Here is a 25,557-nt window from a genome sequence, read left to right as displayed (position 1 = left end):
GAGGCTGGGAATCTGGGGGAAGCGGGCCCCCTGAGGTCCCAGGCAGCAACTGCACAGAAGTATTTGAACACCTGAACAACTGGCCCATGCGTACCAGTGCCTCCTGACTGACCATCTGCCCTGCTTGGAGATCCCATGAAGACAAGATCTCTAGCTCAATCCCAGGGAACTTGCATCCCAGCTGCGGGGACACAGGAGAGGTTCACAGCTGAAGGGAATTGGGTCTCAAGGGCTCAGGCCACAGCGTGTCCACCCTCGTGGTCCTTTGTGAGATCACAGGCAGGCTCCCTGCCAGACCATGGAACATGCATCCAAGACAGTCCCTGCCCCTCAGAGAGGGAGGAAGGCAGCTAAACAGACATGCACAGCGCAGTCTGTTCAGTTGCTCGGCTGAGCTGCAGATCACTGTGGAGCATTTCATGGGGTGTTAGAAAGACTTACAGCCTTGCAGCAAATGTCTTTTTTTCCCTGTGTTTCCGATGAGGAGCTAGGAGTGGGTGGTAAAGAAGTTACCTGCCCCAGGGTGGGGTACAAGGGGTAGAACCACAGCCCTTACCTTCTTCCCGGTGGCGCCCTCAGCCGCTCACCTGTGTCCCACATTCCTGCTTCTCTCCTGGAAGTGGTGGAGAAACGGCTGTGGGGTGACAGGGTGACAGGCTTACAAAGGCGCAGGTCACAAAACCGTAAAAAGCTACTGGCAGCAAGAACTGGAAAGTACAGCACTCGGAGTCTGGGAGCGTAGGAAGACCTGACCCACCATCCCTAGCAGGCCTGAAGGCGACTGTCCCAGCCCCCCTCTCGCGGTCCCTGGGGTATCCAGTGGTGTGCAATTTATTTCCTTCTTATAAGCTGAGTGCAGTGTTTTTAGAAAGTTTTACAATGAAATTGGCAAAATAAATAATTTTGTGAGTTTGGATTTTGGAATGGGCTTTAGTTGCCCAGTGCATGTATTTCTGTGGAAGCCCCTGTGTCCTGGCAGCATCTGATAAGGGCTCTTGTCAGGAACTTTGTAGAACGTCTGTGAGAAGTCACGTAAGAGACCTATAGTCTGTTCTAAAGGCCCAGCTGCAGCAAAGATAAAGCCCTCAGTGACCCAGCACAGGATCGCCTTTCCTTACTCCAGCCTGGGCCCGGTCTTGAAGGGAAATTGATTTGGGTTGTAAGTGTCTCTAGGATTGGTTCCTGTTCTGGGGACATAAGGCCCTCTGGTTTTTTGAAAACAGAGACTCAGGAACTGATGGTCAGGTTCTCAAGGTGGCTGGAGGCCCCTGCCTACCCTAAGAGGTACTCCACTTGCCAAGGGATCCTGGGGTTTTGGCAGCCCCCTGTCCAGGCTCCCAGGGGACCCTGCCTCTTTTCTGCCATGCCGTGTCTGCAGGGAAATTCCAGACTTCTCTAGAGACCATCTTGGCTGCTTGGAATCCTGCTCTTTGACCTGTCTGGGCTGGCTCAAGCTTGGGAGGAAAGGAAAATAAATAAATATAAATCTGTGTGATCACAAGCAGAGCATTTATCTTCCAACAGGAAGCTTCCTGAGGAAGAACAGCGAAGGGGTTTGGAATGAGAACATGGCCCTGCCTTTGCCTGTCATGGTTAGTGCCTGGTGTGCCCAATCGGAGCCTTGCTGGGAGTGGTATCTCAGCCATGCTGGGCCCCAGCACTGCCCTTCTCACCCTCCGGGAGTGGGTGGGGGGGGCTTCTTCCAGACCCACAAGAGCAGCTGATGGGACGGGCCCAAGCAGAGGAGGAAATGGGCCAGCGAGCCAGCCCTCCAGGGGTCCAGTTTCTCTCAGGACTGAAGAGGCAGTAGTCGGGGAAAACCAAACTCAGCATCCCCTGTGGGAATGTCTTTTGACCCTTCAGATTTTGAGAGGGAGAGGGTGCTTGTCTCCTGCTGGCTTTGGCTTGGGGAATCCCTTGCCTGGGACATCTGTCACTTCCCTTTTACATCTCTGTCCCTTATCTGGCTCTGGCCAGAAACTTCGTGTGGCCTTTAGATTGCAAAGAACAGTTGAGGTACCAGAATGTTCTGCAGAAGCTCAGGGAATTCCTGTGGCCTGTGGTCAGAAGCCCATTTGCTCAGGAGATGGTCAACAGTCATAGGTCTCTCCCTCAAACTCTGCCTGGTGCCTCATGTCACCCCTGCGTGGGCCAAGGGCTCCTTACACTCAGCACACAGAAAACTAACTCCACATTCACCCCTCTCTCTACCCCATCCTTCATTCTGTCAGATGGCTGAGGACGCAAAGGTACTCCACACCCCCAATCCTTGTATAGCTCAAATCAGAATCCTGGCAATTGGTGAATGGCCTTGGTGATGACCCTCATTTCACTTGATTTGGTTCGATTAATCTCTCTTCATTCATTCATTCATTCATTCATACATGCATTTATTCATGCATTCCAGACACTTCTAAAGTGCCAGGCCCTGTGCTGGCACTAGAGTCACAGAGGTGAGGGGGACCCAGCCTGTGCCTGCTGGGACAATGGCATGCACATCAAACCCACACAAGGGGCAGGAAGAGTGACTGTGCACAGGCTAGAGGGACAGCCCTCGGGGGCTCCATCCAGACCTCATGTCCACAAGTTGCCCTGCTTGTCAAAAATCTGGACCATTTGCAACTGTAAGCATAGGTCCCAAAATAATGGTCACTCTTAATAGCATCAGGAGGTAGGAGACGGGATACAGTGGGCTCTGCAGGCACCATGTATTTTTAGAAAATGGAGTTCATTCATTCAGAAAGTTTGATGGGCTGCTGAAGTGGGTCAGCCGGAAGAACACAGAGAACAGGAACCCCATTTACGGAATGGGCCAGAGCCTGGGCTATCCCATCACATACGCCACCTTGTTTGGGCCTCCGAACTACCTGTCCTGTAGGTACTCTGCACATTCCCATTTTACAGATGAAGACACAGGGTCGGAGGAATTACGTGGCTCACCCCTGGTCACAGAGCTAGATCCAGGGTCCGTCTGACTCCACATTTCTGCTAATGATGGCATGGAAATGCTTCCTTGTTTCCACTAGCTTCTTTTTAACTAAGGCCGGCTAGGAATTTACACAATGGCTGATCTAGCCTCTGGGCTCAGTGACGTACATTTAGCAATTATAAAGCAAGATGAGCCGTTACATGCTTTGTTGGTATTCTGGGAACTGGCTGTTGGCAGTTACCAGCCCGGTTTTATCTCAGGTTACCAGTTGAAATCTCAGCCCATGTTTACCTGGCCCACAGAACAGCTCTGGACAAGGAATGGACTAGAAGTCAGGTGACTGAAATTGTAATCTGAAGCTTGCAGGTGATTAGCATTGTGACCTTGGAGAAGTCACTTTTCTCTGGTTTTGATGTCCCCTTTCGAAAATGAAGGAATTATAGCAATTCTCCTTCCAGGGCTAGGAGAGAGGTATGTGGGCATCAGGCAGCATACCCGAGAGCTTGAACCTGACAGCAAGACTGCATGAGGTTGTGAGACATGAGGACCACCTGAGGTCACCATGTGACTGTCAGCCTCTAAGGTGGCCTGCAGTGAATCCCACCCACACCTTGGCATTCCGCAAGGGTTGTCCTTTCCCGAAGTGAACCAGGATTGGTGTCTGTGACCAATAGATCATAGTACGTGACAGAAGGATTGCCATGCCCTTCTTAAGCTCAGGTTGTTAAAAAAAACAGCAGCTTCCTTCTTGGGTTCTCTCTCTCTTGCTCATCACTGGGGAGGCTGCCTTGTCATGAGTAGCCTTACTGAGAGCCCCTTGCAGAGAAGACCTGAGTCCTCATGCCAGCAGTCTTGTAAAGGCACCACCTTTGATGCCCGTCTTCTAACCCTGGTCAGGTCTTCCGTCTACTATAGCCCCAGCCTCAGGCTCAGCCACAACCTCCTGAGAGCCTCAGATCCAGAACCACGAGGATGAGCTGTTTCCACATTCTTGATCTCAGAAACCATGTGAGACGGTAAGTGTTTGTTGCTAAATTTCGAAGCTAACTTGTTACCCGTCAAGAAATAACAACTATATCCCGTGCTAGAGAATATTATGCAGCTGTTAAAAATGGGGTTGTTCTCTGTATGATATGGAAGGGTTTCTCAGACATGTTGTTAAAAGAAACTTGTAGTTCTGCAAAAATACAGAGAGCTGTACCCCTTGTATGTAAAATGCCGTCACCACCCACTTTATTTTATAGGCATTTACATATGCATGTATTTATGCAATAAATGAGCCATCACGAAATACCCACCATTACCATCAGTTTACCTCTCAGTAAGGGAGTCCGAGAGGACACAAAAGAGGACTTTTGTTTTTTATTCAACATATTAGAATTGGTTTTCAAGTTTTGCCACAATAGTGTGTCCACATATTATTTGTATGCAATAAAAAGATTCTTTAAACACAGTGGTGGGGCTGTATGGTCGCTGAGGTCTCTTCCAACTCTGGTATTTCATTGCACCTGTTCTATTTGGTATTTTTAAAATATTTATATTTATTTATAAAAAGTTTTTGAAAAATAGTTCCTCGAATGCCGACTAAGCAAAGGATACAACATTTATTATCTCTTTGTTGGCAAACTTTAAGAAGTTTAATAAATCTAGTGTTGGCAAAGACGCAAGGAAAATCGGTGCTCTCGTACACTGCTTCTGGCAGAAGAGACAGAATCAACCGGGAAAGCAGGTTAGGTTGAGAATAAGATAATATCACAACAACAGAAAGCACACAACCTCACGCCCTTTGAGGTCGTGCACTTCCACTCCTAGATCCTTATTTTCTTCCTCTCATACAGGCATGTGCAGGAGACCAAATGGCGCTACGTTCATTTATACAGATGCTAGACTGTACCCAGCACTCTACCACCTCCGTGCCCATGGCAGTGGAGCTGGCAAGAGCCAAAACTTAGAAATAAATAAAAGCAAGTGAAAACACACATTGCAGAATGTTACATATATGATCCCAGCAGGAATAGAAACACACACCACCATTAAGTCCCAGACACGAATCTGTAATACATAAGCCAGTGTGGGAAGGGTGAGTATCTGTGTCTCTAGAGAAGGGAAGAGAATATAATGGAGGGTAATTAAAAGGGACTTAACCTTTATCTGTAATGTTCTGATTTGATTAAATAGTTATAAAGCACTAGTAAGCACTATATAAGAAATGTATTTAAATATTCATATGTCATTAAAAATTAATTTAGAAGGAGTCATTTGCTCATACCAGGAAGAACTTTGACTGGACGAGAAGGAACTCTGATATTTTAAGAGCAGTCTATCTCAACTCTGGCCGGCTGGATATCAGAATGACCCAGAGCTTTAGAAAAAAATGATGCTAATTCTGTCTATGCCCGGCAATTCTGACGTCGTAGGTGCATGGCTCTGGACTTGGTGCCCTCCAAAGCCTTCCCAGGTGACTCTAGCGGACAGTCGGGGCTGAGGAGACCTGATCCAGATTAGCAGGCACTGAAAAGCTGTCCCAGAGGGTAAGATACAGAGGAGCCACAGTGAAGTGTTCTCCTAGACTGGGTGCTGGCATAGAAAAAGGACATTAGTGAAATCTAAATAAAGCCTATAAATTAGTTAAGAGTGCGTGCCAATATTAAGCTCTCTTAGCGTGTGCCAACATTAAGGGAGTTCTGTTGAATGTATCCTAGTTACGGGTGATGTGAACTCACGGGAAGCTGGGTGAGGGGTGTAGGGGAACTCCGTGCCATCTCTACCGCTCTTCCGAAATCTAAAACTATCGCAAAACAAAAAGGCGCTAGGTATTTTGGATAATTACGCTGATTATATTTCAATTCTCAGTTCTCTGCTCAATTAAAAAAGAATCTGTCTAGTGTCATGTTTTTGAGGGTTATATGTTAAAATGGTGGGGGTGGGGGTTCCCACAACTGTGCTCATGAGGTTTCTGGGTAAGAACTGTGTTTGAACAAGAATCCCAGAAACTTCCCTTCCAGCTGGGGCCCAGAACTCATCACACTGGGGAAGACCCCCGGGGGAGCCACACCCTTGCCTTCAGGGTCATGTGTCTGGCAATGGAAGACAGGACACAGATCTCATACTATCCAGAGAACATTTCTCTCAATATTCGCAGGGTAAGTTTCTCAAGAGTAAGAACTGCCCACGAAGCTTGCTGGTTGTTCCAGAATGCGTGCTTAGGAGAGGAAATTCCTTCCCACCGGAAGGCAGAAATCCCAGCACTTTTGAGCTGGGGGAGTCTCAGGGCTCAAGGGCCTAATATGCTCATTATAGAGATTGGGAGAGCAAGGCCAACACGAGGGGAGGCCCAGCCACGGCTGCCGGGAACAAGGGTAGGGCAGCACCGGCCTGCCCATCCCATTCTCTTGGTCTGCAGGCCTAGGACACTTCTGTTACATCACCTCGGTCCTTGCCCTTGACAAGGGGCTATCTATATCAGGGGAACTTGTCTCTGGGCTTCAGAGAGCCCAGAACGGAAATCATGGTTCCTTGTAACCCCCACTGTTTCTGTGGAGAAAAATTTCTCATTTTCCATTACTTAGAAGAGATGAGCTCTGTGAGAGGGCTCCAATCTGCCAGCTGCTAACAGTGCCCGGAACAAAATGATAAATTCTGGACCTGCTTCCACCCGAGCGCTGGGCCCATCCCTGCCTGGAGCACTTGACGGATGAGCTCTTGTTCTTCCGCAGGGCTGCGGGCCTCCCTCAGCTGACGTGGGCGTGCAGGAGACAAATGGGCCAGATGGCCGGGAACGTTCCCCAGAGTTTGTGTCACACCTGCCCCCCCTCAGCCCGCCAGACCACTCAGGGGCCTGAGGATTTGCCTGCCCACCCCTGAACACCCCAGCTAGGGCTGGTCTGGGGGAACATGGTGTGTGGAAGAACAAGGGCTTCTGAAATCATTCATGGCAAAGTACTCTGATTTCCCATGCTTGAGGAGAGAAGGAAATGATCTTAGCTTACAGCTCTGAGCGGGAATGTAATGGGGAGACAGGGGCCATGCTTCTCAGCCAGGCTGCGCATGAGAATCACCCAACGCCCCACCCCCATTCCGATTTCATTGATTTGAGGGCCCAGACGGGTATTTTTAAGAGTTCCTCCAATGGCTTTAATAAACAGCCAGGGCTGAGAACATCTGGAGTGGAGGGAGAGGGAGAAAGGACCCTGAGCCATGAAGCCTATGTTGTGTTATGCTTGCTAAGTCAAGACATTTTCTAGAGAGGAGGGTGACTTAGCCCGAGTTTTGCATACTGTTGGCCAATTAAAGTCAAGTTTCAGGTGAACGATCTGTGGGCACCTAGTCTGTGCTGGGTGTGGAAGGAAAGCAGGAGGTAAGGGACAGTCTCTCGCAGCCACTCACCGAACTGTCACTGGAAGCAGATGAGGAGAAGGGCCAAGTCCTACCCCATGGCTCCCATGACAGAAGCTGAGGCGGGTAGAGCCCAGGTCCCACCGGGCCCTCCTGCCCACCATCTATCCTATCCTGCCTATGGCTGCCGAGCTGCAGGGGAGTGACTGTCTCCTTCAAACAGCTTGTCCTTTGGGAGGAAGGATAATCTGGGTCATTGACAGCATGGGCTCTGGGAAGGAAACTGCTGGATTTAACTTCAGCTCTGTTGCTTCCTCCCTGTGTGATCTTGGGCATATTACACAACCTCTCTGTGCTTCAGCTCCCCCATCTGTCAAATGGGATCATGAGAGAACAGACACCACAGAGTCGGGAGGGTTCAACGAGTTAGTGTGTGCATACAAATTGCCTTACCTGGTGCACAGCACCTAGAATGCCCTCTTAAATGTTTGCTGTTGTTCACAGGTCTGTGAGCTCAACACTGGTGCCTCCTGGTTGGAAGGGAGGAGAAATTTCTCTGAAGAGTGACTAGGTCTTACCGAAGCCTGGACAGTCTTTAATGTCAGGGCAGAACACCTCCCACCTTTATAACTGCCTACCTTCCGTATCCCCAACCACCTGCTCTCAGATGTACCCGGGCCAGCCCCGTCTATACCTGCACCCACCACCATCTGTGCTCGGCTCTCCCCTGCACCTGGGTTCTGTCTGTGCCTGGCTCGTGTCCGAGCCCTGGTCCTGCTGCCATCACCTTGAGTTTGTATTCCAGAAGCGTGCCCTTCTCAAGAGTCAAGGGCAGGTGTGTGTGGAGGGAACAGACTCTAGCAGGAAAGAGCGGAGTTCACGCAGATTCCTTGTGGCATAAGAGGGAGGACACCAGTGAGCCTGGAGGTGATGTGTTCACCCAGTAACGGGAACTGCAGAGAGCACTCCGCAGTGACGGGTGGGGATCGCCTCTGAGCAGCAGTGCAGAAAAGGCCCCCAGAAGCAGGTGAGTGAGAACTTTCCCACTCTCCCTGCCTCCTCTTGCCCAGAGCGCCTATCCTGGGGAGCCCGGAAGCACAGTTAGCAAGATGGGGAGCAGTGAAGAGGGAAAGAGAGAAGTTCACCCTCTTTGTTATGGGCTGAATTGTGTCCCCCAAAGTTATATGTTGACGCCCCATTTCCCAGTACCTCAGGCTGTGAGTATATCTGGAGATAGAGCGGTAACTAAGTTCAAATGGGTCATTAGGGTGAATCCTACCACAACGTGGTTGGTGTCCTTACAAGAACAGGGCATTTGGACACGCGGAGAGACACCAGAAGTTCATGGGCACAGACGAAGCCTATGTGATGACACAGCGAGAAGGCGAACCTCGGCAAGCCAGGGAGAGAGGCTTCCGCAGGAACCAAACCTGCAGAGACACCTTTGAATTCCAGCCTCTAGAAAGGAGAGAATACATTTCTGTTGCTTACGCTCCCTCTCCCCTGACTCGGTGGCCTGGGGCATTTTGTTAACAGAGTCCCAGCAAACGAGTATACTTCCCCCAGCTGGATGCTTCCGAAGGGTTCATAAGCTCTGATTGCTTTCCCTGTACCTGTGGGCCATGGGTATGTCCTCTCTGGAAAAATTCCTATTCAGATCCTCTGCCCATTTTTTAATTAGACTGTTTATTTGCTATTAAGTTGTATGAGTTCTTCCTATATTTTGGATAATAATCCCTTATCAGATACATGATTCACAAATTTTTTTTCCCCATTCCACAGGTTGCCTTTTCAGTTTGTTGATAGTTTCTTCTGCTGTATGGGAGCTTTTTAGTTTCTTGTGGTCCCACTTGGTGATCTTTGCATTTCTTGGTTGTTCTTTTGGTGTCCTATCCAAAAAATCATGGCCAAGACCAGTATCCAGAAAGTTTCGCCTGCATTTTCTTTGGAGAGTTTTACACCATTTCAGTTCTGGTGCTTGAGTCTTTAATGCTTTTGGAGTACATGCTTGTGAGTAGTGTGAGACAGGGGCCCAATTTCATTCTTCCGCATGTGGTTATCCAGTTTCCCAGCACCATTTATTAAAGAGACTGCCTTACCCTGTTGAGTATTCATGGCTCTTTTGTCAAATATTAGTTGACTGTATATGCAGGGGTTTATTTCTGGCCTCTCTATCCTGTTCCGCTGGTGTTTGGGTCTATTTTTATGCCAGTTCCCTACTGGGCTTTTAAAAATTTTTTATTTGTTAGAGAGGGAGGCGGGGATGGGAAAGGTGGTGGGAGAGAGACAAAGATAATCGTAAGCAGGCGCCACACTCAGCATGGAGCTAGACACGGGGCTTGTTCTCAAGACCCTGAGATTATAACCTAAACTGAAATCAAGAGTCTGCTGCTTAACAGACTGAGCCACCCAGATGCCCCCAGTACCATACTGTTTTATAGTTGTACGGTATAGTTTGGAATCGGGAAGTGTGATGCCTCCAGCTTTGTTCTTTCTCCAGATTGCTTTGGCTATTTGGGGTCTTTCGTGATTCCATGCAAATTTTAAGACTGTGTCTTCTACTTCTGTGAAAAAATGCCACTGGAATTTTGATAGGAATTGCATTGATGGCCTTGATATAGATGGCCTTGAGTGATATGGACATTTTAGCAATATTAATTCTTTTGATCCATAAACATGGGAGATCTTTCTGTTCATGCATGACCTCAATTTCTTTCACCAGGGTCTTGTAGTTTAGAGGTACAGATCTTGCTCTGCCTTGGTTAAATTTATGCCTAAGTATTTCATTGTTTTTGATGCTCTTGTGAATGGGGTTGTTTTCTTTCTTCTTCAAATGTTTCATTATTCATGTACAGAAATGTTCTATATGTTGATTTGGGATCCTGAAATTTTATTGAATTCATTGATTAGTTCTAACAGTTTTTTGCTGGAGTCTTTAGGATTTTCTTTATTATAGATTATAATAGATTATTATTATAGATTATAATACTGCAAACACAGTCTTCATTCTTCCTGTCCGATCTGCATGTCTTTATAAGTATTAGTATAAAATGGACCACATGGTTTGGTTCTGAACTTCTTGGCAACCAGGATAAAAAGCAAAACATGGAACATTTTATAAAAGATATGAACGTATTTTCTCAGGAGAGGTGATACTTTCGCTGGCAACAAATTTGAAAATCATTTTTCACCTAGGATTTACATAAAGAAAATTGTGGCATATAATAGTTTGTCAATAAAAAATTTCATAGCGAATGCAAAGAATCCTCTAGTTGTTTCTTACAATGACTGTGTACAAAAATCCAGAACAAAACATTAAAGCAAAGCCCAGTGAAGAGGATGCTGTGGAATTGTTTTTGTACCCAATTAGGGAAAGCCAAGATTCTAAGGTTTCACCAGTGGTCACAGGGAGAGCAAGTATTTTTTTTTTTAAAGATTTTATTTATTTATTTGACAGATAGAGATCACAAGTAGGCTGAGAGGCAGGCAGAGAGAGAGAGAGAGGAGGAAGCAGGCTTTCCGCTGTGCAGAGAGCCCGATGTGGGGCTCAATCCCAGGACCCTGGGATCATGATCTGAGCTGAAGGCAGAGGCTTTAACCCACTGAGCCACTCAGGCACCCTGAGAGTAAGCATTTTTTGCAGAGAGTGGGACAGAAGCCATTTTCAGGGGTGAAGTTACAAGGAAGCAAGGAAGTGGACACAGCAGATGCTGAATCTGTCTTCAATTAAGTTGGTGAAGGTATGGAAAAACCTTCTAGTGACTTTCTATTTCCAGTGATTTTGGGCTTCCTGGCACATAGGAAGATTATTTTCTATTGCCATGTATCTCTTCTCCCGCTACAGTAAGGAGAGGAGGTTGAGGACGGGGAGATACAAGATTAAAGCAGCCTGCTTTGCTGGGTCCCTGCTTGGAACACAGTTGCTCGAGGAAGTCACACTGACCTGCAGTGAACTTGGCCTGGGTGAGGAAAAATAAACCAAATCTTTGTTGCATTAGACTGGTGGCTGTCTGTTACAGCAGCATGACCTAGCCTGTTCTAACTAATACAAGAAGCATGAGAAAAGAGAGATGAAAGAGACAGCAGGGTGAAGAGAAGCTATTTTTAAGTGTAGGAAAGAGTTGAACATATATATAGGCTGAGAATGATTGCGAGGCGGTGCAGAAGTTGGAGCTATGGGAAAGAGAGGACCCGCCTGGTCATTCAGATCTAACACAGGACAGCAGGGGTGTGGTTTCCAGCAAGAGGGGAAGGTTTACTGGTTCTGGGCCAACATGGTGACTTCAGAGGCACCTGAGCTCACCTTCTGCATGGACACACCAAATCTATGGATACAGATGGAGCAATTCCTTCTAAAGATAATTCCAGAAACCAGCTGAGCTGCTCTTACACATTGGGTGAACGAGAAAATATCCACATCCAAATGGATAGAAAAGGCGTGATATCCTCTCACCCTAAACCCCATCCCAGCACACTGAGGGACGGGGTTGCCTTGGGACAAGAGGAGAGGTACTTCTCCCAGCCCAGGGAGAAGGAAAAACATGAACAGTGAGAGAGAACTGGAAAGGAGGGAGGTGAATGCCTTTTGTCTGGTGGTTGATTTCCTCAGTAAAGGCAGCCGTGAGGATGCCTGACAAGAGATGGGAAGAAGTGGAAGGATGGGATTTGAGACAAAGGGGACAGGTTTGGGGACCCAAGAGGTGAATCATAGGGTGGTGAAGGAGTCAAGGAACCTGCTACAATGGCTTAGAATGAATTTGTAGTGTTCCAAGAGTCATTGTTTATGCACCACACCCCATGCTCCTTGCAACACATGCCCTCCTTAATACCCACCACCAGGTAATTAAATAAAAAAAAAAAAAGGGATGCCTGGGTAGCTCAGTTGGTTAATCGGCTGCCTTCGGATCAGGTCATGATCCCAGCATCCTGGGATCGAGTCCCACATCGGGCTCCTTGCTTAGCAGGGAGCCTGCTTCTTCTTCTGTCTCCATCTACCAGTGCTCGCTCTCTCTCTCTCTCTGACAAATAAATAAATTAAAAAAAAAAAAAAAGTAGACAAGTTCACAGCAAGGAGAAAAATGTCAATGTCTGAGCTAGTCTCCAAAGAGCTATTGTTTTCCAATATTAAAAAAAAAAAAGAAATTTTAATCCCTTCTAATTAGAACTGTGAATTTTAAACAAATAAATAAATAGCCAAAAATGAAAAAAAAAAAGAATTTGTAGAAAACTTGGTTTTTGGAAAATGGTGATGTTCCCTGGGAAATCTCTGCCTCCACATAGTGGGGAAAGGATGGTCCCTTAAACTCCCCCTCACTGTGTTCTTGAGACAGAGCTTGGGTAACTGTTGGTAGGGATATTGTGAATGAGATCCCTGAATTGGAGGGACTAAGCAACCTTTACGTTCCCTTCCAACCTTGAGATTTTATGATCCTGTCATCTTATGTATTGAAAGAAACTTAACGAAATCAAATTACTTCCAGCCTATGCAAATTATAGTGGCCCGTCTTTCAGCTTCCCCAAGGGAATGGAATTAAAAACGCTGTTCGTTCAGAATGGCTTACGCGACTCTTGTACTCGCCTTCCGGGTCAGCTCTCCTAAGTGTGGGATAATTATGGTGGAGCAGATGCACCTCGAGCTGACTGATAAGTGAGCACAGCGTTCATCTTTCTTGGGCAGGCATGATGGGACAGCTGGAAATGGCATCTCATTGGAACACATCTTTTTGTTTGTGAGTGACTTTTTGAATTTTCTGCCCCTTCACTCAGCATTTCCCCTGCTGACTCTGGGTTATTAAGTCTTGTTCTCTTTAGAGGACTGTATTTAGTTCTTAGAGCTCAGAAGCAAATTTGCAAAGGAGGTAGCAGGTCACACAGGAGAGGGTCTAGTTCCAAGGGTCTGACAAGTCTCGGACCTGTGATGGGACCCCTATTTGAGCACTGGTTACTCTCTATGTCCTGGGATAATACAGAAGAAACAAAGACTGGTCCAATGTCAAGATGCTTGCTTCATATTGGGTTGGAGTTTTATGTTCCCTGCCTAGATCAAGGCTTTTGAACAAAGCTCACTATGTAAGTCACAAAACGACTGCCCATTTTGCGGTTCTATTCTATTCCCTGACTTCCCCAACCACTTCCATCACCATAAAGACCTGTTCAATGACCCTCAGCAGATACATTTTCAGGAGAACTGGGAAACATAAGCCTGTCAATAGGCCCTCTTACCCTGATCCGGACTGTCTCCTAGTCTGTAGCATCTTGTGACATAAATCATCTGCCCAAAGAACTGAAGTATTTCCATAGTGAGTGAACCTTTATGCCAATCTTGTGCATAAGAAATATTGCTTGGGCCCCCTCTCAAGTCCATTGCAGTAGACTAGGGGAATATTAGCGATACATAAATCCTACATATCAGGGGAGAGGTAGAGGGAAAATGTTCTAAGATCAAAGAGAGTACAGATTATCATCCTGTTTATAGATAATAAACTGACATTGAAAAACAGCTTCACAGCACCTAATGATAAAGGACAAAAGGGCAGGAATGTTAATAAAAAACTCCAATCACTCACCGCTTGTGTGGGGAGGCAGAAAAAGCCCATCACTATTGGTCAAAGTTTCCCACCAATGCAGCCGAAAGTATGTTGGTTAAATTCTCTTAATTTCATGTTTCATCTGAAAATATGGGGATTGAAATGAGACCATTCTTGGCTATTTCAAAAATAGGTATTAGGTGGTTTTGATTAAAAATCCATAATCCATATGATCCTTTAACCAGAATAGGAGGAGAACAATGGCCGCACAATGGAAAGACAAAAGGATATTGCTCGAATCCTAGCTGGAGCAGAGGCACTACAAAGGCATTGAGGCATTGAGCCCTGGAAGGCTTTAGAATCTGTATGATTCCCCACTGGCCCCACACACCACAGTTCAAAGAAATAGTTGCCTGTGTTTGCCAGACAGGGACTGTGGTCTATGGGTGGTACATAGTGTTGATGGGCATCTCTGTAAGATCCAGGGAGAAAATAGACTGTAGGAAAATGATGGATAAACATCACTTCTTCTGCCACAAGCGTCTGGATAAAATACAACAAAAATTATTGTAAATGAGTATCCCCGTGTGCCAGCAAGAAAGGAAAATCACCAGCCTGCTGAAGTGAAGAGGGGACGAAGAGCTATGGTGGGTCGGAGGAACACCCAGCACCAGCCCAGGAAACAAGAGTCGGGGGCCCTTGTGGGAGCGGCCAAGGTCAAGGCAGGCGTGTGGGCCCCATGCTGTCAGTTTCAGTCACAAAGGGCCGGGCTCTCATGCCCACATGGGGGCAGGAAATGAGACTTTGGGCCACATAAGGGAAGGAGTTAGAATGAGACACCCCTCCCCACCCCCGCTTGCAGTTGGCATTCTCCAAGGGTTACACCCTCAGGGAAAGCAGAGATCAGGAAAGAACCTATCCGCTGGCTCAACCAGAGAACAAGAAATCATGTCTGTCTCTGCGTGGGCTCAGAGGGAAAAATCCTCCCCTGGGAAATAAAAACTCACGGTCTGTGTCTCCCATAGATTTAAGTTTGACTTTATACTACCCAGAAGTCTAAAGGAGTCCCATGCCAGAAAGCTTAATAAAAAATGGGTCCCAGGCTGCTGATATTTTTGATTTGCCTGGAAAAGTAAATACAGCAATACTCTGGATGGGCTAGTCCATAATCTAGGCTTTGCGGAACATACAAGACATAGGGAAGATGAGGAAAATACCCTTCGTACTCAAGGGTCCAAAGACATAATAAAGAGGATGAGCAGAGTTCCAGGAAGCTGGGGTGATGGTAAGTCAGACAGAGAATGTGAGTGTGTCTAAAATTAATAAGGAAATTGCACACAGTCAGAAGGACATATGGACACGGTTGTTTGTGGTAGTTTATTTGTAATACGGAAACACTGGTAACAATCCAGATCCTTCTTCAAAGGACCGGTTAAGTAGACTGTCGTGTGTCTACCCAAAGAACTGCTAAGCAGCTGCAAAGAACATGAAGAAGCTCTCTAGGTGCTGCTCTGAAAAGATAGCCAGGCTCTAGTGTTAACTCAATAAAGATAGACCCGATAAATCCAATAAGATTTAATAACCATTGTCCTCACTCTCGAACCACAATATCATAAAACTAAAAATCAATATATATTATCAGTACACCAATTTTTTTTTGGGTATTTAAGAACTGACTTGAAAATAATCCATGGATCAAGGACGCCTGGTTGGCTCAGTGGGTTAAGTCTCTGCCTTTGGCTCAGGTCATGGTCCCAGGGTCTTGGGATCAAACCCCATATCGGGCTGTCTGCTCAGCAGGAAGCCTGCTTTTCTCTCTCTGCCTACTTGTGATCTCTCTCTCTCTCTGTCAAATAAATAAATAAAAACTGTTAAAAAAAATCCATGGATCAAAGAAGAAATAATACTAAATTTTTGAAAATATGAACAATTGGATCACAATTAATACTTTACGTATTAAGTAGTTGGATATACCTAAAATGGTCCTTAGAGGGAAAGGGATAACTTTATACAATATATTTTCAAAGCAGCTTGTATAGGGGCACCTGAGTGCCTCAGTTGGTTGACTGTCTGACTCTCGGTTTCAGCTCAGGTCATGATCTCAGGGTCATGACATCGAGCCGCCCAGCTGGACTCTGAGCTTGATGGGGAGTCTGCTTGAAGATTTGCTCCTCTGCCCCTCTCCCCGCTCTTTCTCTCTCAAGTAAAATAAAATCTATCTTAAAAAATAAAGAAAGTAGGGGGGCCTGGATGGCTCAGTGGGTTGAAGACTCTGCCTTCAGCTCGGGTCATGATCTCAGGGTCCTGGGATCGAGCCCTGCATCAGACTCTCTGCTCAGCAGGAAGTCTGCTTCCTCCTCTCTCTCTCCCTACTTGTGATCTGTCAAATAAATAAATAAAATCTTAAAAACAAAAAAAAAGAAAGTAAAAAAGACAAACCACAGAATGAGAGAAACTTTTTGCAAATCTCATATTGGATAAGGGACTTATACACAGGACATATAAAAACTATTACAACTCAATATAAAAGAAAAAGAACCCAATTTTTAAAAATGAACAAAGGGCTTGAATAGACATTTCTCCAAAGAAGTTGTGCACCTGGCCCGTGAGCACGTGAAATGGTGTATGGCGATGGGTTCACATCACTGACCTTCAGGGAAATACAAATCAGAACCACCATGAGACACCAGTGCACACCCACTAGCCTGGCTATACCATCAAACAGGTAGTAGCAATGTTGATGACAATGTGCAGAATTCGAAGCTCTCATACACCGGGGTGGGAACGTAAAATTGTACCATCACTTCAAAAAAAACAGGGCGGCTGTCCCTCAAACAGCTTACTTCGGAGTTCCCGTGTATGATCACAGTGTCACGCATGGGCATGCACGCCAAAGGCATGGACACATACGGCCATGTGGAAACCTGTCCGTGAATGTTCACAGCAGTGTTATCTATAGTAGCCAAACTGTGGAAACTGCCTCCGTGTCCCTCAACTGATGAATGGATAAACACACGGTGTTCTGTCCACACTGTGGAATATTATGGGGTAATGAAAAGCAATGAGGCACAGTCCCTGCATGACAGGGCTAAACCTCACAGTCTTTATGCTGCATGAAAGGAGCCCATTGCCAAAGACCTTGTGTTGTCTAATTCCATTTACATAAGATGTGCAGATGAGCTCAGTGCATAGAGACAGAAGGGAGATGTGTGGTTGCCTGGGGTTGAGGGTGGGGGTGACAGAAGACATGAGAGGAGAATGGGTATAGATTTACCTTTGGGGGTGGTAAAATGTTCCAAAGTGGACTGTAAAACCATTGAATTATAGACTTCAAACGGGTGAATTGGGGGTGGGGGCTGGGTGGCTCAGTCGGTTAAGTGCCTGCTTTTGGCTCAGGTCGTGATCTGGGGGTCCTGGGATCGAGTCCTGCATCAGGCTCCTTGATCGGCAGGGAGCTTGCTTCCCCTCACTCTCTGCACCTCCCCTTGCTCGTGCTCTCTCTCTCAAAAATAAATAAATAAATAATCTTTTAAAAATAGGTGAATTAACATGATATGTGAATTATATATCCTAATAAAGCTGTTAATTAAAAAAAAAAGTAGCCTGAGAATGAAGGAGATGAGCCTCTAACTCAAGAAATCAGCAAAAATACAAGAGTAAACGTAAAGAAAATAGAAGGGGAAAAGGATAGGAGCACCAGTTAACGAAATAGAGCGATCTTTGCAAAAATCAATGAAGGAGACCAACCACCCCCAAAACTGCTAGAGAACACAAAAAGGCTCAAATGACTGTATCAGAGACGAGGAAAGTGTCATTGCCGTGACCGCTGCAGACCCCGTGAGGCTGACAGGATGGTGTTAGGAAGAAATCCATGCTAATACATGAGACAATTTATTTTTTAAAGATTTTATTTATGTATTTGACAGATGGAGATTACAAGTAGGCAGAGAGGCGGGCAGAGAGAGAGGGGGAAGCAGGCTCCCCGCTGAGCAGAGAGCCCGATGTGGGGCTTGATCCCAGGACCTTGGGATCATGACCTGAGCCGAAGGCAGAAGCTTAACCCACTGAGCCACCCAAGCGCCCCTACATGAGACAATTTAAAAGAAACAGACAAATTCACTCCAGAATCGTATGTGTTATTTGAGAGGTAATAGGCAGTTCAGGTTCTTCAAGATAGAGCAAATGAATTTATGGAGAGGAGGATGCTGAGGAGATGGAGACAGAATAAGCCAGCTGAGGGACGAGGCAGGGAGGCCATGGTCCAACGGGCAGAGCACACGGAGCGTGGTAGTTGGCCATGAGGCCCACCAGTGGGGCAGCGGACCCCAAGGGAGCCTGACGCAGGACAGTGCAGGTCTCCGGCGGCCACGTTCCCCGGGCCTCAGTGTGGCTTCAGGAGGGCCTTCCCACCTCTCATTCGGTGAGGACCCTTCCTCCTCCTCTTCCCCGGGTTGTTGTCTGCTCTGCTACCCCCTGCTGTGCACCTCCCATGGGCTCCTTCTCTTATCTGGGTTTACCATCTCCTTCCTTCCCTGTCCAATGAGAGAGTCCACCCAGACGATGCCTGTGGTTATGACTAATGCCAGAGCTCTCCCAGTCTGAGCTGTCCCATCTTCTAGTAGCTGCAAGACTTGTGAGTTAGCAGTTGTTTGGCTATTTTGCTGGTTCCACAAATCCAAGTTACAGAGCGAGACGGGAGTGGCGGTTCTCACACTGTGTTCCAAAGAACCCCAGGATATCGAGGAAGCTTCCCAGAAGTCTGGGAGGGGTTAAGTGAAGCCCAGCTGTGGGGCTTAGGCCTCCTGCCGGAGTGTCCTTATGAAGATTGCTGGAGCTGTTTTATATTCTTGTGAAAGTTCATTTACAAAAAAGATTCCACTCTAAGCAATTTTTGAAAATCCCTCACCATCTAAGCTACTGACAGAAAATAGGCCTCAGGGCCCTGATGGTTGAGGTCTGGGGTTCCCTGCTGAGACTCAGGTCCAAGAGGACATCTGTCATGGGCTCATTTATACACTGTGGATGGTGGAGCCCAGGAGTGGTCTGTGTTTGGTTTGCCTTCATAGCACTTGTTGGATCCTGAAGATCGTTACTGATCCCCTCAAAATCATCCGAAGGGCCTCAGAAGAATGTGAGCCATCCTTGACGTGGCCTCTGGCAGAGGTTTCTGGGTTTGCTGGACACTGCGTCATCGGCGTGTACTATGTGCTTGATCTGGTATGAAATCTATGGAGAGAAGGACTTAGGCGTTGGAGGTGGGGTGGGGGAGGCGCTTGGACACAAAGGAAGAACAGGCCAGCCCCTGAAGTCCAGGTGATGGGAACAGATGGCTGAATGATTTGAGAAGAATCAGCGGCATTTTGCGGTCAGAATTATGGAGAAAAAAAAGTGTCGCATAGCCAGGGCCCTGGAAGAGCTGTCGGGTAGAAGGGTTTGGATTCCCAAGTGGCTGCCAGAGGCAGAGCCCTGAGCCGTGAGGGAGTGGAGAGGAGAGGAGGACACGTCTTGGCCCTAATGTTGCAAAGCGAGATTCAACCATAGGTGCTGCCCCGAGGACTGACCGAGTTCCCTCATGAGGCATGAGCCCCCCGAGCCCCCCTTGCAGCCATTCATATTCTGGATGATTCTTGGCGATACAGAGGAGAGAATGGATGACGGAAGGTGGGGTGGGCAGAGAGCTGTGTGCTGCCTGCGGCCCCTCTAGTCTCTGATTAGGAGCGAGTTTCAGGTGAGAACTCAGGTGCAGGGAAGGTGTGGAGAGAGAAGCCGGCTGGGTCTGGCCTGGTCAGAAGGCACTTCCTCGGGCCTCGGAGGTCAACCTCAGAAACACCGAGGGTGACAGCTGTGCTCAAGCAGCCTCCCCTGGAGTCCTGGACGGTGTGGTGAGGACATGACAGCACATAAGACTGCGGTGAGATCACAGTGCCCCTGGGCGTGAGATACCATCAGGAGACGAGTCTGGGCCCCAAAGCCAGGAGTAACCAGTAATTGGGGCCATTACCCAGGCCTGGTTTCCTGGGCTCTGTACCTTCTAAGCAGCAGTCTGAGTGAAAAGCACATTTATGAAATGCCCCATTCATTTCCTGCTAGAGATCCTATCTTCATCCCGAGTTTTCGCTTCCTGGAGAATTAGCTGTTTCTTTTGAAACCTCCCTTCGCTCTGAAGATGCTAAAGGAACCTTGGAGGGAGGAACGATTTCCATTTAGCAAAGCAAGCCTTGTGTTCTCCATATATTTTCTTAAATATGCTTCTTTGTTGGTTTAAATATCTGATGTCAGATACTGGGCCCATTCAACACTGAGTCATTTCCTATCACATATTTTGGTTGATCTGAGAGAGGAAACTTAAAAGCTGTGAAAATGATCTGAACTGCCATCAGAGCTGCATCGCCAGTGGTAGAAAGCAGCCAGATTCAATATCGTGGACATAAAGCTGTCTGAGATGATTTCGTCTGCTGCGGCTGGCTCTCCAGCCAAGAGCACTCTCTGAGAAGTCCAGGGAGGACAGAGACAGAGCTTCTGGTAAGGCAGCCTTGTGTGTAACTGCCCGTGCCCCCAGCCCACAAAAATGGTTAATGGTATTCAATGCTGCTTTCAACCATCTATCCTCTAAAGATGGGAGGATCTGTGAAATCGCCAGCCCTGGAATAAGGTCATTGGCATGGTCCCTGGCCTGGACCCAAGGACATTCTTCCCTGTCAATCACAGCATTTTACTGGCTGGAATGCCAAGTGTCCCGGGAAGAGCACCAAGGCTTAAAAAGTAGGAGCTTTGATCCATAATCCCACGTGAGCCCCGAATTTTCGTGTAATGGGTGATGGCTGGCCCGACCATGTGTTCACCAGCCTCAGACTGGGCTGAACCCCCACTGGGGGACAAAGAACAATCCCCCTGCGCTGGCTGCTTTCCTGAGGCTCTAAGAGTGGGGCGGAGCCTGGGTTTCAGGGTCAGTACATCCGCCCCTGGGCCCACTTGGGAGGCTGGCCATCAAAGTGGCCTGTGCATGGACAGCAAATGATGTCTCTGAAGTCACAGCACAAGTGCTGGGCAGACAGCAGCCTTGATCCAGAACAGTCCCTCACAGAAGCAAGGCCAATTTGACCTCTTGGTGGTCCTCTCTCGCTCCCTACCTTGCACTCAAGGGGAGGATCCAGAGCTCCCAGGCTGCAGGCTGCTGGAGGGCAGAGGCAGGTGTCCCTGAGCTCAGGAGCAGGGCCTGGGTGGCCTCCATCCTTGGCACATAGGAGGGGATCAGGGAGTGTTTGCTAAATGAAGGCCTGGGGTTCCAGAAGGCGAGAACTAGCTCCTTATTCTCCATCTCTCTGGGCCATCGCGGGACTGGACACACAGTGGAGGCTCTGTGCGGCTGACTCTGTGCTGGCTGGGTTTGCTACCTCCCTCATCTCAGTGGGTCAAGGCAGGCTCCGGTCCCTCTTCTGGCACAGCACTGCTGATCGCCCCCAAGTTCCCCAGCACACCAAGAGGAGCTGTCTCATTCAGCACGTGGAGCGGGTGAGTTGCTTTCCAAAGACTGGGGGGGGAATTGGATGGCTCTCGGGTCACACTCCGTGCCAACACTTCTCTCCAAGGCTCACAGCCCAGATGGCTGGCCCTCAGCCCCCTGACGTTTCCCTCCCTCGGAGCAGAAATAGAGCCAGAGCAGGCCAGCCAGCCAGTGTCACAGGGAGGGGAGCTGGGGCCACGAGGCAGGTCCAGGACACTGCTTCCCTGTGCCACGTAGGGCCAAGAGAGGCCTCCCTCTGGAAGGGCTAGGACAGGCAAGCTCCGGGCAGCACAGCCCCTACCCGGGAAGGAATGGTGAAAGCAAAGGGCCCCCAGTGAGGAGTCCCTTGTCACACTGGGTGTTGGGCCCCTCGCTGTGCTCGGTCTTTGGCTGGGGGCAGCCCATGGGAAGGGAGGCCTCCACTTTCCTATCTCCTGCTGCAGGTCTCCTGAGAACTGGGGGGCCTCTCCTTCTCAGCTTGAGCCTGCACTCTGCTTACAAGGGTCTCCCCCAGCCCTGGTGCTCTCCTCTTTATTCTTCACAGACATTTGCCCACTAAATCTCGCACATCTTGGTGCCTGCTTCTCGCATGTTCCTGTGCCTGCGGCTTCTCTGCATCATTGTCGGTAAGAGCTGCCTGTGTCACGGGGCAGGAAGGCGCTGCTTTGGCCACAGTTCACGTCCTCTTCCACCTGGTAAGAGACCCGACAGCCGCCAGAACCTTCAGGGGTCACGGAGTGCCGCATCTCACCTGGGGTAAGGGCTGGGGACAGGCAGTCATCTGGACCCTGCTTGAACCCCTCCAGGGATAGGTCCCTCACAGCCTCCTCTCTGTGAGTCCACTGGAAGTCAATACAACTTGCTAGAAAATTCTTCCTGATGTTGGTCAGTCCATAAGATGCCTAACTCCCTCTTCCAGTGGTGTGATTAACAAAGATCATTCATCCATTCCTTCTTTCTTAAAAGGAGCATTACCCGTGAGACCTCCCCTCACATGTGAGGTGACTGACCTGGCCCCAGGCCAGGGCTTTTGCTCCGTGCACAGGTGGCTCGACAGAGGAGAGCCCAGATTTGAGGTTGGCAGGAGGTAACGGGAGAGGAAAAAGAGTAGCTCCATCAATGTTTCTGCAGCAAGCTGAGTGCTTCAGCTTTCTCTTTGGAAATGAAACAGCCCCCCTTTCACTAAAGAGAGAAAAGAACCTGTCGGCTCCTGCCCCATGGGCCAGGAGTCAGGCTTGAGCTCTAATACCCGGTTGTGTGATCTTGAGATAACACTCCATCCAATCCTCTTGTTTAAAATAGGATGCTATGACTTACCTCACAGACCTCATTGAGGATTAGATCACTTGATGTTTGGCAAAATGCGCTTTGTGGAAGACAAGCATGAGCTAAAGCCCCAGTGAGCTTAGGAAGTTCACAGTAAGAACTATTGGTCTTGGTTGGGAGTTTGGGGGTGCATGTGTATAGTGGGTTCATGGTAACCCCTAAAAAGATATGTTCATGTCCTAATCCCGAGAGCCTGTGCTCATGACCTTATTTGGAAAAAGGGTATTTACAGCTGTCATTAATTTAGAGACCTTGAAATGAGATCATCCCAGATTATCTGGGTGGGCGATGTGTCAGGAACCAGGGTCTTGTCAGGGACAACAGCGGTCCCAGCCCGGACCTCAGCCAGGTGACAGAAGGAGCTGCCAAGGGTCTGTGGCCTGACTAAACCTCAGAGCTTAAGCGAAGATGAGCAGATCCTAATAACCCGATTCTTCCCGCCAGAGCCAAGGCACAAAAGCCCTGTTTGCTTTCCACATTCATGTCTTTGTAACCGGAAAAACCACATTTTGAAAGCAAAAAGAGTCATAAAGTGAATGAACCATCATGTAACATCTTGTATGTGTGAAGAAAAAAGGATAAGCCACATGGATGTTGACAGAAGCCTGGGTTTGGAGAAAGGTCCCATTCATCCCCAAAAGATTGAGAAAGCCTGCCCGCCAGCCTTCCCCCCTTCCTTCCTTCAAAGCAGATTTGTTAACTTCGAGTTTGTGCCAGGCATTGTATTAAGCGCTGGGGACATAGCTGTGACCTAGCAAGTGGACTTCTTCCTCCCCCCGCCTGCAGCCTGGGAGGGGAGACAGGCATATGACAAAAACTTAGACGTTTTTTTGGGGTGCATGTATATATATGTGCATGTCATTTTAAATGATGGCAGCACTAACTGTTTTTGGATCACCTTGGCTCCTGTGTCCAAATTCAGTGACCAGGTGCATGTGGGTCTATTTCTGGGTTCTCTACCATCCGTCGGCTACAGATCTGAAAGTCCCCCTTTGACCAATTCTGCACCGTCCATTAGCCATAGGAGGTCTTGAAGGCAGGGGCTGCTTTTCCTCCAACTTTGCTTCCTTTCCTGAAATCACTTTGGCTCTTCTGGTCCCTCTGTTTGCCTAGCCGTATTTTAGACTCAGCTTTGCGGAATCAATGAACCATCTATCAAAAAGTCTGTGGAGCTAAAGATTTTCCATAAACTAGGTGTTAGCAATCCAGCCCTACGTGAGGCCACAGGCGAATGATGGAGAAGGTAAAAACGCATTGCTTTTTTTTTTTTTTCTTAGGTTTTTGGTTTGTGGGTTTTTGGTTTGTTTTTATAAGGCACTCTGAAATTCTATAATCCTGTCACTGATGTTTGAGGTGGCTGTTCTTTGAATGCAGGTTAGAACTATTTAGAGCTGCCCAAACCATCCTTTGTGTATTGGTGCTTCTTTTCACTGGTCCTTAGTGACCAGGTTGTAAGGGAAGCTGGAGACATGATACTGGCCTCCACAGCAGAATCTGGAGGAGAGTGGGAGAGGAAGAAGCCACACGGATGCCTGTGGCCTCCGTCCATGTGGTACACACCTGCAGGCGCAGACCGACAGATCCATAGGCCCTACGCCCCTGCTCTAGGGGCCAATAGCCAGACCAGAGCACTTCTGGTCCATCCTGAGATCTAGCGGACGGCAGGCCAGATCTGTATGGTCTTTCAGGCCAGTTGGAAATCCAATAAATCATAAATAGAAAAATGGGTAAATGGACAATCCTTATAGTAGGCACTGACACGGGGCTTACTGTGTGCCCTGCATGGGTCTAGGTCCCAAAGCATGGAATCAATGCATCCTCCTAAGTGGAGATGCTGTTTTGTTTTTTTTTTTTTAAAGATTTTATTTATTTATTTGACAGACAGAGATCACAAGTAGCCAGAGAGGCAGGCAGAGAGAGAGAGATGGGGGAAGGAGGCTCCCTGCCGAGCAGAGAGCCCAATGCGGGGCTCGATCCCAGGACCCTAGTACCATGACCTGAGCCCAAGGCAGAGGCTTTAACCCACTGAGCCACCCAGGCACCCGAGATGCTGTTTATTATGAGCCCATGATCCAGCTGAAGTTCGGAAAGGTAATGAACTCACTGAAGGTCAAGCAATGGGGCTGGGATTTAACTTGGGTCTGTCTGAATCCAGAATCTTTTCGCTTAACCACAGCCCTCATGCTGCTGATGGACATACTCCATGACCTGCAGAGTGTTGTAGGCATCTAAAAGTTAAGTTATTCAGTCAGTTTTTCCTCCCACTGCCCTCATCTGTCCTTATCTGGAAACAAGCTGTGTGGGAATAGACCGTCTGCCCAGAGTCAGCAGCAGGGGAAGCTGCCGAAGAGGATGTCCCCTTGCGCAGTACATTGTCAGTGCACCCAGAGGACCTGGGCAGAGCCTCCTTGGGGACAGGAGAGAGAAGAACATGGACCCTTTTCCCCCGGAAGGACCCCATGAACTTCAAGAATGCAGTCTCATTCTAGAACCAACCTCCCAGGGGTCAGAAGCCCTGGTGCAGAGTCTGATGAACAAGACGTAGCTCCTTTCGTGGCTCAGGGAGTCAACAGGCAGTGTTATTTGCCTCCCAGAGCTTGTCAGAGCCTCACTCCACACATGCCCAGGGGCTACCAGATGATAGAGACTAAGAGGGCCCTCGATCTGGGAATGCATGGGGCTGGGGAGCAGAGGGGGCTGGGGGTGGTAATGGGGGGTGGCAGAGTGACTGGGGAGGCAGTGTGGGAGACGCTTAGGGTTGGAAGCCACTCCAGAGGTCTCTAAGCCTGGCCCTCCCATCTGAGGCTGAGCCTGGGTAATTTGAGAGGGCCTGGAAGGACGTCACCCTAATTACCTCCTGCACTGACCTGTCTCACAGGGTGAGCTCCCCCTCTCAGGGCTTCCTGACTTCAAGTTCAGCGTTGCCCTTTAACAAC

General features: G+C 48.2%; 1 long non-coding RNA gene across 1 annotated transcript; it reads left to right on the top strand.

The window, feature by feature from the left end:
- Positions 1–3,334: 3,334 nt before the first annotated feature.
- Positions 3,335–5,561, top strand: LOC309844339. The gene is made up of 2 exons (XR_014300612.1): positions 3,335–3,945; positions 5,202–5,561. It is a non-coding gene; the product is annotated as an uncharacterized lncRNA (long non-coding RNA).
- Positions 5,562–25,557: the final 19,996 nt, after the last annotated feature.

This window comes from Mustela nivalis (assembly GCF_964662115.1).
Source record: "Mustela nivalis genome assembly, chromosome: 1".
In the NCBI taxonomy this organism is placed as follows: Eukaryota; Metazoa; Chordata; class Mammalia; order Carnivora; family Mustelidae; genus Mustela; species Mustela nivalis.
This window is presented reverse-complemented; position numbering and strand designations above follow the sequence as displayed.